This window comes from Halyomorpha halys, unplaced genomic scaffold (assembly GCF_000696795.3).
Source record: "Halyomorpha halys isolate HHAL.00 unplaced genomic scaffold, Hhal_1.1 Scaffold1024.1, whole genome shotgun sequence".
In the NCBI taxonomy this organism is placed as follows: Eukaryota; Metazoa; Arthropoda; class Insecta; order Hemiptera; family Pentatomidae; genus Halyomorpha; species Halyomorpha halys.
Genome location: NW_027106221.1, coordinates 231,839 through 237,838, shown reverse-complemented (window position 1 = coordinate 237,838; position 6,000 = coordinate 231,839). Strand labels below are relative to the sequence as shown.

At 30.2% G+C, this 6,000-nt stretch overlaps 1 protein-coding gene across 1 annotated transcript in view; it reads right to left on the bottom strand.

The window, feature by feature from the left end:
• Positions 1-6,000, bottom strand: part of LOC106687913 (uncharacterized) — a 106,455-nt gene that overhangs the window by 9,690 nt on the left and 90,765 nt on the right. The window lies entirely within an intron of this gene.

The following is a 6,000-nucleotide window of genomic DNA, read 5'->3' as shown; positions in this document are numbered from 1 at the left end:
GAATTTGGGCTTTACCATCTCGTTGGGAGAAGGTTACCGACTGTAACGGTGGATATTTTGATGAATAAAGGTGATTATTTGAAAATATTTATTTATTTATAATTTCCCCCAAAAAAACGACAGGACTTTTTGAATGACCTGGTATATATATATATATTAATAATTGATTCATAAATGAAATAAAATTGTGTATCTAATATCAGCCTATATTTATTATAATAAAAGTAATTATTCGTTTAAAATACAAGCTTATTATGAAGTGGAAGTGGGAAACGACTAACACGAAGACATATTTCGGAAATATTTTGAATTATTTGTACAAGAAGTCATGTTCTTTAACAAATAAAATAAAAAGTGTCTTCTGATGACGAATAAGAAGTAACGTGTTCATTTATAATATTATTGTATATATTTTATATCTTATCTCATTAAAAATCTTCATTATTATATAATTTCACTCATTAAGTATTTCATTCATTTGAATTAGACTATTTTTTTTTTTACTTTTTTTTTTTATAATAAAAACCGTTATTTCATTTGTTACTTTCACTTACATACTTATAGAATATATATTAAGGGGAAGAATTGCGATCGTGCAGAACTTCGGGTGAAAATACAGGTTTTGAGGTTCCCTGAGATCAAAAATCCTAGTCTGTATGTGATCAGCCCTGGTCAAAAACGAAAAGGCTGGTATTTTACAGCAAATTTTCTCATAAGATCGACTAACAAGAAGTGCCACTTTATTTAACTAATTTTACACATTTTTTCGATTTCCTCAAAAACGACTTGAACAATTCTGATTTAAACTCAGTATATCATTGTAAAGTTTTTAAGTTTATAAATCAGATAGATCTTATCCTCATGGAAGTAGTTTAACAGGGTTTCAATGATGAATTTTCAAAAAATCTTTCTCCAAAGTTTCTTTTGTTTTATTTATTTTAATTAATTAATGATTCCATATTGTTAAAAGTAACAAAAAATGTATGAATATGAAGTAAGAAAGAATTTGATTAACAAATAAAGGAAAAAATGATGAAATAGAGATAGCAGTTTAAAACAGAAAATAGAAGACAGCCGAGCGTATATACGTATACATCCAACAATTTTCAACTTCTCAAATTTTGAAATTTTATTTCTGTTTAAGTAAGTGAAATAAAAGGAACTGTAAATACATATTTGTATTATGAACCGCAATTTATAAATTAAAATTTCCATATTTTGAGTTTTTCTGCTTGAAAATGTATTTACTTTTGTTTCAATTATGAAATCATTGTTTCATCTGAACATTTGTCTTCAATTCATGATAAATAATAATATTACGAAACTAACAATGTTTATTTATTAAATTTATTCATGATACGAATTCAATTATTCTCAACTCGACTACTAGGTGCCCGCGGCCTGCAGGAGGTGAAGACAAAGCGAATCCCTCCGTATGAGTAGAGGCCGTTAAAAACTCAGAGGTGGAAACCTGATTTCCACTTTATTCCCATGTGTAATATGACTTAAACCTATTATTATTCCAATTTATTATCTAAGTGATAATATATTGAAATGCAATACTGCCCAAAATTGTACGTTTTGTTCTTTTTTGACGCTAAATCGTACGATTTTTATTTATATTGCATATTTTACACTTTTTAGCCTAAATTTAATGCTTTCGTTTGGAGTAGATTGTCTAAATTAATTAACTTTTCTAATATTGATTGGATCATCTCTATTAGTTCAAAAATTAAACTAATTAATTATAATAATCTCCTTATGAGTACCACTTTCCATGATATTTTTCCCAAAACAAATTAAAAAAATCATTCATGAAAATCTTTATCTTACGAGCTATTCGTGTAGATGTCTTCTTTTAGCGGTTCAATTTTAGCAACAAAAATATATATTTAAAAGGAAGCTTTACATATATTTGGCACTTTCTTAAAAATGAGGAGAAATTTTCGATTTTAATATATCGAAATAGGCATGACATAGACATGGTGGTTTAACCAGGATATGTGCAACTTAAAAATTATTTAGTCTAAATCAAAATCTTTCAATTTGAATATTCAGACCTAAGATATTATTATACTAAGTCCAGGATATGCAGTTTTATTTTAAAAAGCATTTTAATTAATAAAATTAATTTCTAGGACCTCCATTTTGTTATTTATCTTTTTTTTAAAATAATATTTTTTCAGTATGAATTATGTAATTCCATACGAAAACAAAATTATAATAAAAAATAATTGAAGATGGCGCCCAAAAAAAGGCATTTTGACCACAAAGATTTTTCAAGACATTTAGTATATAAAAAAGAACTAAGAAAATCAAACACCGACCTTGTGGGCATTATTTACATCAAGCACCTAATTATTATCTCCTCCACTATTACTCAAATATGTTTTTAATAAGATGAGTTCGGCCTGTTATATCATGCGCATAAAGATAGATATGATTTAGACTTTGATGTTCATTAAAAAGCAATTTAAATTTTTTTTATTTTGAAGCTGAACATTTAACAAGTTTTTTCTGTGTTCTTTTTTTTTTAAATTAAATAAATGTACAAATAAAAACATGATAGCGATATAGTCCTCTTTTTTTTTTTTTAGTATATTTAAATTTACTTAATTTCTCTAAAAATTAATATAAAGATGTTTTATCAGTTCCATTCGTTCAATATTACTGAACAGCTATTTGAGTGACTACATCAAGGTTTCATAATGTAACTTTAGTGTTGGGCAAAAAGTGATTGCAATTATTTTTCAATTAATGTAATTTCACATTGCGGTTATTTTAATTAGTAATTTCAACGACTTGATGAACCAATTGCAATTATAGAAGCTAAGGAATTGCAATAACTAATCACAATCAAATGTAATTGAAATTACTTTTTATACAATATTGCTTTTCACTTTTTCTGTAGTGTTTTTTATCAGCTGATATGTAATAAGTGTGATATCTAGTGTTCTTACCAGCAATAGGTTTTTATTATACCGATCATATTTCATTAATATTATTTAAGTGTAATGCTGTGATCATGAAGATTCCTCATTTGGCCAAATATTGAACGGTTAATTATTAACTATGATTTGACAAACTATAGATTTCTTCAAATCCTCCAAAAATAGCTAAAATCATGCATACTAATCTATTAAAATAGCAAAATAGCAAAATCTATTAAAACAGATTGTTTATATTAACCCAGCTTATAGGCATGTAATTGATATAAATAAGTTGTCAGATGCGAACATTCCTTTCTTGTCTCGAAACAAATGCAAGGTATGGGTTCATTTTCTATTAAATAAGTTATTTCCTATTAAACACCTATTTGAATCAAAGATGTAATTATTGCGCCCCATAACGTCATTAACACTTATAATTATGCCAATAATAATTATAAATGACAGTAAACCTCGCTGACAGATCGATTTGGTGAATGAATGATAAAAACTGGTGATTAAATACAACAAACAACAATTGCCACAATAAGCAAACAGAATAAGTTATGATTTAAGTTGGTGTTATGGGGTTATAAGGTGCGATAGTTCACTACCAAGACCTATATATGTGGCAGCTGTCGGACAATCATGCTTCAACTATCACGCGAATCTTGATAGTATGACAGCGACTCGTTTACTGTAACGTGGATGAGCCCCTTTACTACTACTGATCTTCTGTTTGAATCCCTTTCTCACACATTCCAACTCTCAATCGGTGGTACATAAAACATTAATTTAAATTAGAAGGTCCCAAGGTGGCCATCTTCTTTTCATACGCCTCGGAGGATTATCAGGGATTGTTAAGGATGAAGAATTAATGGGTTAAGATGGTTAAGGAGTTTGGAATGAAAAGACGCATATCTGTTTTTGGCCAATTCTGCAACGAATGGGATGTTAAGGTCTTTTTGAATGAGTTTATTTGTAACGTAATAAGGAGCATCAAAATAAAAAATTAAAGAAGGTACAACTGAACTTTTATTAATTTAGCACCTTGCCTAGTCTAGGTGCATCGATTAAAAGAAAGATAGTAATATCCTTGATAGCTTGAAAATTAAGATATTTAAAATAGTGAGGGCTATCGGGTGGAAGATGTTGTGAATACCTGACGGGGGGGTTACTGTTAGTCGGAGATTGTTTAGCGGTATCGGTCGGTTAGCGGTATCTAGAACAGCGGGCGACCTCATTCCCTTCCTTCCACCCCACTCCATTGCTTGTCTTCCACAATACCATCTTTCCATCATCCTCCATGCTTACATATACTTCGAGATTATATAGGAAGCAATTGAAAAATTATAAAACGAAAAACGTAACGGTTCCTTAAAACTCAGCAAGGCTCAATGAAACTTTAAGGTAAAAACATAAGTAAATTCAGCCTAAGTACCAAGGAAGTAGACTATTTTTCGTTTGATAATTTTTTTGTATGAAACTTTGCACAATTAAACATATCGATCCTACACCTTAATTATATCCAGAAAGTTCTTAATTTTTCAGACCAATGGCTAACAAAGCAATTATTTTCAAGAAGTTAACTTGATTGGCGATTTTAGCGAAGTATGCACAAATATTGGAATATTTAGGAATTCATAGACACACCAGAGACACAAAGAAAAAAGACCGCAAATAATTGCATAGGAAAATTGGAATATGAAATAGGAAAATCCTGAGGTCCATCCAGCCCCTTAATTGGGTAAAAATCTGGCAGTTGAGCGTGATTCTGACCAAATCACCTCCTTGCACAACCGTTGGTCTAGTAAAAGTACTTCTTTACAAAGTACTGAACCCCTGACCCTTCATGGGTTGTAGCGGTACAGATTTTAACTTTTTTAATAGGAAAATTTGAAAAAAAAGTTATCGCTGGAGAGAAAAGCGAAAGCATAATTTCACGCAAAGTGTAAAACTGGTATAAAATAAAAGCAGACTAGATTGTATACATCAATAATGATGACAGGTATTATATGATCAGCGTAGTGATGATGGTGATATAGATCTCAATTGGAAATCCTGGAGCATCGAAGACTGTTCGTTCGCTGTGGAACCTCAGGGAATCAGAGGATGTCTTCTTCTTGGCAATTTTTCTATCCTGAGAGAACTGAGAAGAGACAAGTATAGTGGGAACGCAATTATCACTAAGTTGAGTTTGACGTTTATTGAATAAAGAGAACTATAATCTATTCTATATTACGTTAAGAGAACAATACTTTTAACGAGTATTCCCAGAAATGAAATGCTGATGTTTTATTTATTTTTTTTTTCTTTCATTTTTAAATTAATTCAAGATTATATATATGTACATTACTGTTAGTGATTAAAGCTCATGGGCTACTCACAGCATTTAGGGTTGTAGCGGTACAGATTTTAATTTTTTTAATAGGAAAATTTGAAAAAAAAAGTTATCGCTGGAGAGAAAAGCGAAAGCATAATTTCACGCAAAGTGTAAAACTGGTATAAAATAAAAGTAGACTAGATTGTATACATCAATAATGATGACAGGTATTATATGATCAGCAAAGTGATGATGGCGATCTAAATCTCAATTGGAAATCCTGGAGCATCGAAGACTATTCGTTCGTTGTGGAACCTCAGGGAATCAGAGGATGTCTTCTTCTTGGCAATTTTTTCTATCCTGAGAGAACTGAGAAGAAACAAGTATAGTGGGAACGCATTATCACTAAGTTGAGTTTGACGTTTATTGAATAAAGAGAACTATAATCTATTCTATATTATGTTAAGAGAACAATACTTTTAACGAGTATTCCCAGAAATGAAATGCTGATGTTTTATTATTAATTTTATAATTTTTTTTTTCATTTTTAAATTAATTCAAGATTATATATACGTACATTGATGTAAGTGGCCGAAGCTGATGGGCTACTCAGCATTTTTTGTAAATTTTTTTTTTTTTTTCGGACAAGACTCCCATTGGAGTTCTATACTGCCGAACCATGGTTGGGGATCAAAGTTTTTAATTGTGTGGGACCGCCACTAAATGAAAAAAGTCAACGCCCCAGGCCAG